The sequence below is a fragment of the Salmo salar genome, chromosome 10, assembly GCF_965601325.2.
Source record: "Salmo salar chromosome 10, fSalSal1, whole genome shotgun sequence".
Taxonomy (NCBI): Eukaryota; Metazoa; Chordata; class Actinopteri; order Salmoniformes; family Salmonidae; genus Salmo; species Salmo salar.
In genome coordinates this window covers 88,990,364-89,005,049 of record NC_138300.1, presented here as the reverse complement: position 1 = coordinate 89,005,049, position 14,686 = coordinate 88,990,364, and the positions used below count along the sequence as shown (strand labels likewise).

At 42.5% G+C, this 14,686-nt stretch overlaps 1 non-coding gene and 1 pseudogene across 2 annotated transcripts; one reads left to right on the top strand and one right to left on the bottom strand.

Moving 5' to 3' along the window:
• The first annotated feature begins 106 nt into the window (after positions 1-106).
• On the top strand, positions 107-2,468 carry LOC106560855 (ADP-ribosylation factor-like protein 2-binding protein; annotated as a pseudogene). The gene is made up of 7 exons (XR_014379082.1): positions 107-404; positions 607-667; positions 768-829; positions 906-1,003; positions 1,130-1,213; positions 1,334-1,430; positions 1,940-2,468. The product of XR_014379082.1 is annotated as an ADP-ribosylation factor-like protein 2-binding protein (transcript).
• Positions 2,469-4,926: 2,458 nt separating this feature from the next.
• On the bottom strand, positions 4,927-5,009 carry trnal-cag (transfer RNA leucine (anticodon CAG)). The gene has a single exon. It is a non-coding gene; the product is annotated as a tRNA-Leu (tRNA).
• Positions 5,010-14,686: the final 9,677 nt, after the last annotated feature.

Here is a 14,686-nt window from a genome sequence, read left to right as displayed (position 1 = left end):
GTCAAAGATGCCAATTTTATTGACAAGATTTAGCAGGCTAGCTACATCACTACTAAACGCATCATCAGCCAGAATATATGACGTGTATGCCATGCCGCATTATCATGGGACGAAAAGGAAAATAAATGTAGTCCATGATTGCAATAAAGGACCTATTAACGCACTTAAACATTGAACGTTAATTTCAGTTCACACGATGTTGAGAGCCTGACCGTACTCTACTGTACTTCCGGAACTAATTAGCTGGGATCTGTTTCCTCTAGGGACTTAATTTTCTGAAGGGAGCGGTTTTTTCGTTGCCTTGGTAATTTGGTGCTTTGGAAGCCATTACCGAAAATCAGACAAACCTACACGTTAGCTTGATAGCTAGCTAAGTAGATTTAGAATGGACGTGAAAGAGCGAAGTAAGTAACTTGACAAATTGTAAATCATAAAAATACAGTCGGATGGCAATGATTGCTGAGCTTGTTAGCCTTTAGTGTGGTAACTTGCTTGCATGCTAATTTAATGTTAGCTTCCATTAGGCTAGCTAGCTAATGTGTTGACACGTTATCATTGAGATCCTTTGTAATTTCTAATTCTATGCAATGTCTTATTCTTTTTTAGATCTGCTGGGCGGTGGAGTTGGAATGATGGATTTAGAGGAAGAGAATTTTGCTGTTTCAAAGTATGTGTGTGTCTGAGAAAGTGAGTGAGGTAGCTAGGTTAGAAGATAATAATGGTTTATATTGTTTGGTTGCTGACTACGGTATGTTTTAACTCCCTAGCTCATCAGATGCTGATGCTGCCTTTGATGCTGTCATTGGGAGTATTGAAGACATCATCATGGGTAAATTGCGGTCTTAGACATGTTTCAGTGTGTAAAGGTTAAATGAATTGCTAATGTTACTCAATTTCCACCTTAGAGGACGACTTCCTGCAACAGAGCTTCATGGAGAAACACTACCTGGAGTTTGACTTAGAGGAGAACAAACTCACCTTCACACCCATCTTCAACGAATATGTAAAGCAGTGTTAATGTTAATCTGCCTCCCTTGTTTGAACTAACTGTCATGTACTGTAGAGCGTATTTAAAAAAAAAAGAAGTAAAGTATGTCTCGATCATACATATTGTTTACTTCAACCTCAGATTGAGATGCTTGAGAAACGCCTCGAGCAGCAGCTGATGGAGAGGATTCCGTTTCAACATGAGCACATTTAACCATTTACTCAAGTAAGTGCATTTCCCCTCTACATGCTGCCACTAGGTGGCACATTGCCCCTTGTAAACCAAGTACACCTCACTGCAGAGTACAACGTGGTTCTCGTTTCACAACAACAAAAATTGTTTCAGGCAGCACAAAGATGAGGTGTCAGGAGACATCTTTGACATGTTGCTTACATTTACAGATTTTATGGCCTTCAAGGAAATGTTAATTGACTACAGAGCAGTGAGTAACAACCCAGAATGTTTCCGATTTGATGTTTTAATTTTAGGATCTGCACTAATCATTTGTTTAGAGAGGATTGTCTCCTCTGTTGTTGTGTGTCGGAAACATAGAGATAGGTGTAGGACTCTAGTGCCCAAAAGCCAGTTTAGTATGGGCAGTGCCATTGAGGACTTTAACCATTTTGAAGTAGTCAACTGTGTGGGACTTCCTAAGGGTTAAGGAAGGATCTCATAATTCCATCCAGGTCACCAGGAAGGATCAGCCAATAAATTATACTTGTGAGGAAACATTCCATAACTGTAGATGGCAGTAAATCGCCAACCTTGGCTTTATACCTGTTCAAACAAAACACTCTAGGTGCCAGTGTGCACCCTTTCAGTTTCTTTGCCAACTCCTAGAAGTAGTAGAAAAATAAAATTGACTACCTCAAAATGGAGATCAATGGTGCTGCCTGTGCTCTCATAGACGCCATGATGTCTATGCTCAGCACCTATACCTTCTGTCTTCAGGAGAGGGAGGGCCGAGGGCTGGACCTCAGTGATGTCCTAGTGGTGAGGTCTCTCAGCTCTGCAACCTCTAAACCCATCACCTCCAGAACAACAGAACTGAAATAACGAATGAAGAATCATCCCCAAACCTAGAAACATACACATTCATGTCAAATAGTGTAGTGCTGCTGGTGACAGAACATAAGTGTTCATGTCTTGCCCATGCTCACCTTTTGTATTTGAACTGTTGCAGGTTTGCAATGGGAATGGTATCAGTATATTTTATGTCTAGCCATTCTCTGGTGAAGATGGACACCTTTGTCCTCATGGTACAAGGATTTTTTTATTGAATTTGTGAACTCAATTACTTTTTGAGTTTTGTGTCTGATTTTTTTTTTACATTAGTACACGTCTGAAGTTTCTAAAACAAACAGTATTTTTATTATGTCATGCACTCAGTGAATGTCACCGGTTTGTGCATATTTGCTTATGTCCCATTGTCTGTAAATAAGGGTTTCAAATAAAGACATTCAGTCATTCTGTAAAATCACATTCTACTTTATTTTTAAAAGTGTAATGGTGTGGATAAACCACAGTGCACACAACACATGATTCTCTTGCTCTTCAGAATGAAAACCATTTCTGAATGTGTGTTGCACACAGACCATTGGGATGCCTGTGTATCTACAAGTATTACATTATAAATAGTATCATTCATGACACTTTCCTAGAGTATATGATCATAGTGGTTATGTATGGGAGCATGTACAGTATGTGAGTCATGAGTGAGTGTGCTGATAGATGTGCAGTGGTGGGGTTACCATAGCAACATACTTAGAAAGGGGCTGCAAAATGCTTCCAGACTTTATTCCAGTCATAATCTTGACATCTCAAAAATCTATTGATGCCTGTTTTTAAAAATCTAGCTGTTCTTTGATAAGCAGGCTTGGTATCTCCTCTTGTCACTGTTCGGTTCACACTGTACAAGTCTCTGTGTATGGAGAGGGTTTCTCAGGATAAGTAGTAGAGTAGTCCTATGCAGGACCACAGTTGCAGACTGCATTACCTCCATTCGACTTCCAGGCCATGTTGTAAAAGAAGGTGCTGGCTCTGTGTCGGTACGATGCCAAAAAAACGGAACAAGTGACAAACACATAGTAAGACCAAATCAGACATGAGAGCAGAATGTTATCATAAAATACATGCCTGCATTCATTATTTCTCGATTATCAGTTAATTGATATTGTTGATTTCTTAACTGGCAATGTCGAGGATGGGCAGGTGGGTTGTCAGTACTTGTTGTCATATCTGTATGGGCTTTAGCCAGCTCATTTTCCATTTGTTGTCATGCCATACATGCTACATATTGATAGTCTGACTCCTGACCTAAATCTATGATGTTTTTGAAAATCTCTGGCCAAATAATATTAATGGTAGGATGGGAATATTTGTCTTTACTCTAGAGTCACTGGGCTTCTGATTTCCTGGGTTGTAAAAGGCAGGAGATGCATGTCTTTAAACACACTTTAATGTCCTATGCATGGTGAAACTGTTGATAAGCTCTGTTAGACACACTAATAGCCCTATGTCTTTGTGCAACAGGGCCAATGTCATGGTGACTAGCTTGTTCCTCCCAGGAAGATCAAGGGCTTGTCATATGCCTCATTGTAAATAGCAAACACAGCCATAGACATGTAAAAAGGCACACAGACAGGCTGGCTGACTTCATAGTTGGTTTACCTAGTTCTGATCAGTTGATAAGTGACAGAAACACATGAGAAGCCCTTGTTTAGACAAGCGCTCCCCTTACAGAGGGCTATATAGACCGAGTCTGAATACATTCCAATCAGTACTTGCAATTTTTTCGTTGTCAAGTAGAAAACCTTTTACAGGAAGTGTGGATATCCACATTCTATACAGTTATGGGTATAATTAATAGAAAACACAGAAGTTTGTTTCTGGCCCTCCTACTACTTGATCTTTTTTCCACTAATTGGTATTTTGACCAATCACATCAGATCTTTTCATGTCAGATATTTTTCAGACCTGATATGATTGGTCAAAATACCAATTAGTGAAAAAAATATCACATTTAGGTAAATGCAGCCAATGTTTCGGTCTGCATGTGTCTTTGTGTCTGTACCAGGTGCTCTGTTCTAGACTTACCTTAGCAGCTGCCATATGGCGGTAACGGTCAGGCATGACTGATGCAGCATTGGCCAGAAACGCTGTGAGGTACAGAACGGTTGCCACAGTATTATACACCATCACCTACAAGATAGAGAACAGATGTTGATAAAGAAGAAAAAACTATATGAGCATACAGCCTAAATGTTCCATTTTCCATTGAATTACAATCACAGGAGGTTAGTTGAATCTTAATTGGGGAGGACGGCTCGTGGTAATAGCTGGAGCGGAATGATCAACAACCAATTTGACAGAGCTTTAAGTATTTTAAAAATAATGTGGAAATCCAGGTGTGCAAAGCTCTTTGAGACTTACTCAGAAAGACTGTAATCGCTGACAATGGTGATTCTAACATGTATTGACTCAGGGAATACTTATGTAAATGAGATGTCTGTATTTTATTTTCAATAAATTCACATTGAGGTTATGCGGTATTGTGTGTAGATGGGTGAGCCAATTTTTTTTATCAATACTTTCTAAAGGCACTGTTAGCCTACTGTCTGGATTAAGACATTGTCTATATCGGCTCTCAATAGCTTTTTTCCGTGCCTGTCACAAACTCGTGTCCAAACCCTAGCCTATATAATGCCAGCGTGGCCTAGCCTACATAAATTTGCTTTTAGTTGCAAAATACAAATATTCACAATAACATTGCCTAAAATGTTTCCCTATGTTTTATCACCGCGTAATCATCATAGGCTACAGTTATTTATTTATTTTAGAACACCATTTATTGATCAATTCAATAATTGAGTTTAATAAAAAAAATAACGAATATTTAGTTACTGGCTACCTACTACTATTAAATTACCAAAAACTATTGTCAGAAGTGGGATTCGAACCCACGCCTCCAGGGGAGACTGCGACCTGAACGCAGCGCCTTAGACCGCTCGGCCATCCTGACGTTGTTCTACTAGACTATTTTAGTACTTATGAACATGTGCACCCGAGTAAGAATTGTCAATAAACGTATAGGAAACATAGCCAGCGAGCTACTTTTGTAACAATAGTATGGCGAATAACAAGTGAAAAAATAATGAAACAAGGAAGGATATCAGCGAGCTATGACGCAAATTAGCAGCTAGCTAGCATATATAATTATTAGCTTGCTAACTAACGTTAGCACGTGGTTTCAAACCCTTGAATAACATTAAGTTACTGTAGCAAGCTTGATTTTCTTAATTTGTCCTCCGTTGGAAGCTATGTGCAATTCTCATAGCATTTATTTGTTTGTTGAATTGGGAACTAACAATATAGCACGGCTACCTGTTAGGCGATATTTCGTTCTAAAAATATTTTTCCCATCAGCATTTGGTCTGTCTCATTGCATTGGTCACTAGCAGTGCTTAATTTGAGCCGGTTCTGCCGGAACAGGATCAGTTCCTTTACCCATTTTCCAGGATCCGGTACCTCTCGTGTAATGAAACATTATTTTCACTGTTTGCAATGTAAACATTTAGTTAATTCAATTGCCTCTGTAATTCTCCTACCCCCTAAAAAGTTCATGTGAAAATGTGCCTAATATTCTAAGAATTGATTCATGTTGAGCCCGTCCGGGTTTATGGTTCACTTTCTATGATCTTTCTCCCTCTCACTGCTAGACATGAATGAATCAATCCAATTTCTAAAGCTTTTTTTACATAAGCACATGTCACAAAGTACTTGTACAGAAACCACTTAATTTATTTCCTTATATAATGATAGCCGCCAGAACCGTGCTGCAGAACCCCTGATAAATTGAAATACAATTGAGTACTACACCAGAAGTAGGCCTATAATTAAGCCACAGAGGATCAATAGCATATTTAAAATAAATAGCCTAGCTGTGGATTGAGTGTAGCCCAATCACAAGGCATGCCTACAGTCGGGAACACGCAGAACATCTGTCAGAGAAAAGAATGCAGCCAAAACACGCCTTTTGCAATATTTGAAATACAACCGCTGGAAAACTCAGGTTGGAAAGGAAATGGATTCTGCTGAAAAAAAGAAGACTGTAGGCTACCAAATGTTGTCAACTTACAAATAGGCCAATTGAGCGAACAACGAGAGAGAGATGCTTTCGACTATTGCTGGTGAATGAGCTGTGCGTCATTGGGTGAGTCAGTGAAACTGGAAAGCTTGTATTGTCATCCAGCGGTTTTCTCCTAGCCCCTGGTGTTCACGAGTCCCTGTTTTTCCTCCTGGTTCTGACCCATGCCTCTCCTGACTCTGAGCCCGCCTTCCTGACCATTCCGCCTGCCCTTGACCTCGAGCATACCTGCTGAACTGTACCGTTTTGGACAGTGACCTGGTTATGAACTCTTGTCTGTCCCCGAACTGCCTTTTGCCTACCCGTTGGACTATAATAAATATCAGAGCTCAAACCATCTGCCTCCCTTGTCTGGCCTCTTGTTATATTTATAGGAATATAATCTCCTCCTCAGATTGTACAATATGTGTGTCTCCACACACCTAGGCCTAGGCTGTTGATGGATTCAAGACAAGGTCGTTTTTATTGATCTCAGTTAGTGTCAAAGTAGCCTGTCATTTCGATAATTTGTGAGCTATTAAAAAATATTCTGCTAAAGTCTCCAGTCATGTAGAATTGCATGAAATGTCTTAATTTTTCTCTCTTTCAATTCAAGGGGCTTTATTGGCATGGAAAACATATATTTATATTACCAAAGCAAGTGAAATGGACAAACACAAGTGAAATAAACAAAAAGTGAAGAGTAAATATCAAGTTCCAAAAGAATAAAGACATTTCAAATGTCATTATGTCTATACACTGTTGTAACAATGTGCAAATAGTTAAAGTACAAAAGGGAAAATAAATAAGCATCAATATGGGTTGTATTTACAATGGTGTTTGTTCTTCACTGGTTGCCCTTTTCTTGTGTCAACAGGTCACACATCTTGCTGCTGTGATGGCACACTGTGGTATTTCACCCAATAGATATGGGAGTTTATCAAAATAGGATTTGTTTTCTAATTCTTTGTTGGTCTGTGTAATCTGAGGGAAATATGTATCTCTAATATGGTCATATATTTGGCAGGAGGTTAGGAAGTGCAGCTCAGTTTCCACCTCATTTTATGGGCAGTGTGCACATAGCATGTCTTCTCTGCCTACGGCAACCTTTCTCAATAGCAAGACTATGTCTGTACATAGTCAAAGCTTTCCTTAATTTTGGGTCAGTCACAGTGGTCAGGTATTCTGCCACTGTGCACTCTCTGTTTGGGGCCAAATATCATTCTAGTTTGCTCAGTTTTTTTGTTAATTCTTTCCAAAGTGTAAAGCAATTATATTTTTGCTTTCTCATGATTTGGTTGGGTCTAATTGTGTTGCTGTCCTGGGGCTCTGTGGGGTCTGTTTGTGTTTGTGAACAAAGCCCCAGGACCAGTTTGCTTAGGGGACTCTTCTCCAGGTTCATCTCTCTGTAGGTGACATCTTTTTGTTATGGAAGGTTTGGGAATCGCTTCCTTTTAGGTGGTTTAATGGCTCTTTTCTGTATTTTGATAATTAGCGGGTATCGGCCTAATTCTGCTCTGCATGCATTATTTGGTGCTTTACGTTGTACACAGAGGACATTTTTGTAGAATTCTGCATGTAGAGTTTCAATTTGGTGTTTGTCCCATCTTGTGAATTCTTGGTTCGTGAGTGGATCCCAGACCTCACAACCATAAAGGGCAATGGGTTCTATAACTGATTCAAGTATTTTTTGCCAGATCCTAATTGGTATGTCACATTTTATGTTCCTTTTAATGGCATAGGAGGCCCTTTTTGCCTTGTCTCTCAGCTCGTTCACGGCTTTGTGGAAGTTACCTGTGGCACTGATGTTTAGGCCGAGGTATGTATCATTTTTTGTGTGCTCAAACGTTATCTAGGTGGAATTTGTATTTGTGGTCCTGGCAACTGGATCTTTTTTGGAACACCATTATTTTTGTCTTACTGAGATTTACTGTCAGGGCCCAGGTCTGACAGAATCTGTGCAGAAGATCTAGGCGCTGCTGTAGGCCCTCCTTGGTTGGGGACAGAAGCACCAGATCATCAGCAAACAGTAGACATTTGACTTCAGATTCTAGTAGGGTGAGGCCGGGTGCTGCAGACTGTTCGAGTGCCCTCGCCATTTTTTGATATATGTTGAAGAGGATGGGGCTTAAGCTGCATCCCTGTCTCATCCCATGGCCCTGTGGAAAGAAATGTGTCTTTTTGCCATTTTTTACCACTCACTTGTTTGTGAACATTGATTTTATAATGTTTAGCCAATTGGAATTTGTGGTCTATTTTAGCATTTCATGTAGGATGCCAACAACACCACAGGCCTTTTTGGGTTGGAATGTTTGTAATCTGTCCTGTAGTTCATTCAATGTAATTGGAGAATCCAGTGGGTTCTGCTAGTCTTTAATAGCTGATTCAAAGATGTGTATTTTGATCATATATGTTTTTGCTGTTTGTTCTTTGTTATAGAGCCAAAAAGTTTGGAGAAGTAGTTTATCCACACATCTCCATTCATGCTGTTGTTTGTTTAGTGTGTTCCAATTTTCGCAGATGTGGTTAGATTCTATGGATTCTTCAGTTACATTGAGCTGATTTCTGACGTGCTGTTCATTATTTTTCCGTAGTGTTTTTGGTTGGATAGGTTTCTCAATTTCTTTCTTAGGTTTTTGCATTCTTCATCAAACCATTTGTCAATGTTATTCATTTTCTTAGATTGTCTGTTTGACAATTTTTGATTTCATAGGGAAGCTGAAGGGTCAAATATACTGTTTAGGCTTTCTACTACAAAGATTACACCTTCACTATTACAGTGAAATGTTTTGTCCAGGAACTTGTCTAAAAGGGATTGAATTTGTTGTTGCCTAATAGTTTCTTGGTAGGTTTCTACACTACTTTCCTTCCATCAGCCGAGTGACACGAGCCTACCAGATGAGCTAAATTACTTCAATGCTCGCTTTGAGGCAAGTAGCACTGAAACATGCACGAGAGCACCAGCTGTTCTGGATGACTGGATGATCACGCTGTCCACAGCGGATGTGAGTAAGACCTTTAAACAGGTCAACATTCACAAGGCCGCAGGGCCAGATGGATTACCAGGACGTGTACCCCGAGTATGCGCTGATCAACTGGCAAGTGTCTTCACATTTTCAAACTCTTCCTGTCTGAGTCTGTAATACCAACATGTTTCAAGCTGACCACCATAGTCCCTGTGCCCAAGAACACCAAGGTAACCTGCCTAAATGACTACTGACCCATAGGACAAAAGAAACACCTATGTGAGAATGCTATTCATTGGCTACAGCTCAGCAGACTAAACACCTCCCTCTGCAACTGGATCCTGGACTTCCTGATGGGCCACCCCCAGTTGGTAAGGGTAGGTAACAACACATCTGCCACGCTGATCCTTAACACGGGGGCCCCTCAGGGGTGTGTGCTCAGTCCCCTCCTGTACTCCCTGTTCACTCATGACTGCATGGCCAGGCACGACTCCAAAACCATCGTTAAGTTTGCCAATGACACAACAGTGGTAGGCCTGATCACCAGCAACGACGAGACAGCATATAGGGAGGAGGTCAGAGACCTGGCTGTGTGGTGCCAGGACAACAACCTCTCCCTAAACGTAATCAAGACTAAGGAGATGATTGTGGACTGCAGGGAAAGGAGGACCGAGCATGCCACCATTCTAATCAACGGGGCTGTAGTGGAGCAGGCTGAGAGCTTCAAGTTCCTTGGCGTTCACATCGCCAACAAACTAACATGGTCCAAGCACACCAAGACAGTTGTGAAGAGGGCACGACAAAACCTATTCCCCCTCAGGAGACTGAAAAGATTTGGCATGGGTCCTTAGATCCTCAAAAGGTTCTACAGCTGCACCATCGAGAGCATCTTGACTGGTTGCATCACTGCCTGGTATGGCAACTGCTTTTACTGCTGCTCTTTAATTATATGTTACTTTATTTGTTATTTTTTAATGTATTTTTCTTAACTGCATTGTTGGCTTGTAAGTAAGCATTTCACTGTAAGGTATTGTATTCGGTGCATGCGACAAATACAATTTGATTTGAACTACAGCATTTCTTAATATTGTGCAGTTCCTTTGGCTTTGATGCCTCATGATTGACTATTGTTCTGTTCAGGTAGACTGTGATTTTGCTGTGATCTGATAGGGGTGTTAGTGGACTGACTGTGAACGCTCTGAGAGACTCTGGGTTGAGGTCAGTGATAAAGTAATCTACAGTACTACTGCCAAGGGATGAGCTGTAGGTGTACCTACCATAGGAGTATCCTCGAAGCCTACCATTGACTATGTACAGAGCTGTAGGAGTTGTGAACAATTGTTGTTGGTTGTTTTGTCATAGTTGTGTCTAGGGGGGCATATTTGGGAGGGAATATTGTCACCTCCAGGTAGGTGTTTGTCCCCCGTGTCCTAGAGTGTGTCAGGTTCTTGTCCAGTTCTGACATTGGGACATTCCCTGGGCCTGGAAATTGTTGATCTCCCCCTCTAGGATGGAGAAGCTGTCATCGTTAAAGTATGGAGATTCTATTGGGGGGATATAGGTAGCACACAAGGACATTTTCCTCTGTTGGGATAATTTCCTTATTAATTTCTAGCCAGATGTAAAATGTTCCTGGTTTGACTAATTTAATAGAGTGGGTTAGGTCTGCTACCAAATTAACATACCCACTGAGTCTCTTCCCTGTTTCACACCTGGTAGTTTGGTGGATGGTCATCAGTGGGTCCGTCTCCTCTATACTATGCTTTTAATAGAATGACAATGTCTGTAGTTCCATTTTCTTTGATGAAGTCTGGGTTCCTGCTCTTTAGGCCAAAGGCAGATGACCTCAGACCTTGTATATTCCAGGATGACATAGTAAAAGCTTTGTGTTCCATAGTGTCTAGTGTTGCTTTTGTGTGGTTTAGGCCCGGACCATTACAGTAGGTGTGAGCAGAGCATGTTGAGCATCTGATACATACCTCATAGGTCGCAAGATGGGGCTTTGTGGGGTGCATTAGTGGGGTTTAGGCCTGTTGCTCTTCTCACGGCCTGGCATATGTGCGGCTGTCATGTTGAGGTCCTTGCTGCAGGGGCCATGGGGGTGGCAGAAGGAGCATAGGTCTGATCAAGGGGGGGCCTATATAAGGTGTGGCCAGGGTTTGTTTGGGGTGGTCTCAGCTGGTTGGGGTCTGGGTGTAGGTACTTTTAGCATGGGTTATCTCGGTGCAGGTCCTTCGGGAGGGGGTCTTGCAGGTCTGGGAGGGTGTCTCGCTCCACACACACACACACACACACACACACACACACACACACACACACACACACACACACACACACACACACACACACACACACACACACACACACTGCTGTTCTGAATGTTGGAAGGAAGCCCAGGACAGTGTTTTTACTGTGAGGGGGTGAGCTCTGGGCAGAGGTTTCTGTCTCCATTCTGTGACTTCCTTCTGGCATCACTGCAGCACACACTCAGCCTGTGTTGATGGAGATGTCTGCACACCAAGCGTTACAGCTGCCTCCGCAGGAGAAGGAAGGATCAAGAACAAGACCTCCTGAAGACCACAGACAGCTTTAAATCTCTTGTTCAGAGTCTGTGTACATGTTGACTGTGTCTGATTCACTGTCCTTACTTCTGTGTTGTCTGATGTAGTGAAAGAGGGGATTCATGACTTACACGGGGTGTAATTCCAGGGAGTCACTCAATCTGGGCCAGGCCTCTACAACCCTTTTCCTGGAGAGCTACTGTCTTGTAGGTTTTCACTCCAACCCCGATCTAGCACGCCTGATTCTAATAATTAGCTGGTTGATAAACTGAACCAGGTTAATTACAACTGGGTTTGGAGCGAAAACCTACAGGACGGTAGCTCTCCAGGAGCAGGATTGGAGACCCCTGATCTGGGCTGTCCCTGCCCTGCTGTGTCTATACACCCGCAATAACCTCTGCTAAATGTGTATATGTGACCAATAAAATTGTATTGGATTTACAGTACATAGCCAGCCCACATGCAGCAATGCTGCCTCAGCCCCCATGTAGGACCGGCTATGCTCCAAAAACGCACCCGCACTGTCAGGAGGAGAGTATTTATGTCTTAGCGTTGGCACAAGCGTGAAGAAGAGGATGAAAGATGCTTATTATTTCAGTGGCGCTCTGTGGAGAGTAACTCTCCCTGTGTGAACATTCGGATCAGAGAGAGACTTAGTGTGACTTGTCATACTGGTCAACTGTCAAGAAGCTTGTCACATAGGTGCTATGAGGAAGAAGTTCTGTGGGCCATTTTCCCGAAACCTGACTGTCACAGCATTCCTTAGTTTAGTGTCTGACACACTTGTTTGCCCCCTGTGTAAGCTGGACAGAGGGGCTTCTGTGTGTCAGCAAAAGCAAGCACCACCCAAGCAATGTAACAGCATGGTGGTAATCTGCTGCCATCAAAATTATTTGAGAGGTTATTGTTCCTTCCACTTTCCACTCAGAAAATACCAGAGGCCTCATTTATTATTTATAGTCACTGAGAGTTAACTAAATATGTCACACACTGTAGCAAGAGGGTATGATGCTGTCATGGTGATGAAGAAAGATCCCTCATATTGTATCCCTTTTGGTGTGTCTCCTTACTCCACTATGGGAATATGACTTCGTTATACACGGTCCGGCTGGCAAACACACATACCTCTTATACACTCATCATTCCAATTTTCACAAATTGTAACTTCACATAGCTTAATATCTACTGATAGTTGAGCATGTACACACTCAGAAAGTACTTGTATTTATGATCTATTACTGTATTGTAGCTATATTAGCAATAGAATTGTGGACTTGAATCCTATGACTTGGGTTTGAATCGAGTCTCACAAATATTATAACATGATACTCGACTTGAACTTGGAGCGTTGACCCTCATGACATGTCATTGAAGTAGTCAGTCTCGACAGATGATATGATACACTACATTACCAAAAGTATCTGGACACCTGCTTGTCAAACATCTCATTCCAAAATCATGGGCATTAATATGGAGTTGGTCCCCTCTTTGCTGCTATAACGGACTCCACTCTTCTGGGAAGCCTTTTCACTAGATGTTGGAACATTGCTGCGGGGACTTGCATCTATTCAGCCACAAGAGCATTAGTGAGGTCGGGCACTGATGTTGGGCGATTAGGCCTGGCTCACAGTCTGCGTTCCAATTCATCCCAGAGGTGTTTGAGGTCAGGGCTCTGTGCAGGCCAGTCAAGAACTTACACACCGACAAACCATTTCTGTGTGGACCTCGCTTTGTGCACGGGGGCATTTTCATGCTGAAACAGGAAAGGTCCTTCCCCAAACTGTTGCCACAAAGTTGGAAGCACAGAATCGTCTAGAATGTCATCGTATGCTGTAAGCGTTAAGATTTCCCTTCACTGGAACTAAGGGGCCTAGCCCGAACCATGAAAAACAGCCCCAGACCATTATTCCTCCTCCAGCAAACTTTACAGTTGGCACTATGCATTCGGGCAGGTAGCGTTCTCCTGGCATCTGCCAAACTCTGATTCATCTGTTGGACTCCAGAGAACGCGTTTCCACTGCTCCAGTCCAAGTGTGGCGAGCTTTACACCACTCCAGCCGACGCTTGGTATTGCGCATGGTGATCTTAGGTTTGTGTGCAGCTGCTCTGCCATGAATCTCCCGACGAACAGTTCTTGTGCTGACGTTGCTTCCAGAGGCAGTTTGGAACTCGGTAGTGAGTGTTGCAACCGAGCTTGTGGTGCCTACCATTTCGTGGCAGAGCCGTTGTTGGTCTTAGACGTTTCCACTTCACAATAACAGCACTTACAGTTGACCAGGGCAGCTCTAGCAGGGCACAAAAACATCCTGTGGCGCACTGCACTAGCTTCGAATAGTCCCCGCGATATGCAACTTTTCAGGGAAGTCAGGAACCAGTATACACAGTCAGTTAGGAAAGCAAAGGCTAGCTTTTTCAAACAGAGATTTGCATCCTGCAGCACTAATTCCAAAAAGTTTTGGGACAGTGTAAAGTCCATGGAGAATAAGAGCACCTCCTCTCAGCTGCCCACTGCACTGAGGCTAGGAAACTGTCACCAACGATAAATCCACGATAACCGAGAATTTCAATAAGCATTTCTCTACGGCTGGCCATGCTTTCCACCTGGCTACCCCAACCCCGGCCAACAGCTCTGCACCCCCCGCAGCAACTGGCCCAGGCAGTCTCTATGGGGGTGCCACAGGGTTCAATTCTCAGGCCGACTCTTTTCTCGGTATATATCAATGATGTCGCTCTTGCTGCGGGTGATTCTTTGATCCACCTCTACGCAGACGATGCCATACTGTATTCATCTGGCACTTCTTTGGACACTGTGATAACAAACCTCCAAACGAGCTTCAATGCCATACAACACTCCTTCCGTGGCCTCCAACTGCTCTTAAATGCTAGTAAAACCTAATGCATGCTCTTCAACCGATCGCTGCCCGCACCCACCCACCTAGCATCACTACTCTGGACACTTCTGACTTAGAATATGTGGACAACTACAAATACCTAGGTGTCTGGCTAGACTGTAAACTCTCCTTCCAGATTCATATTAAACATCTCC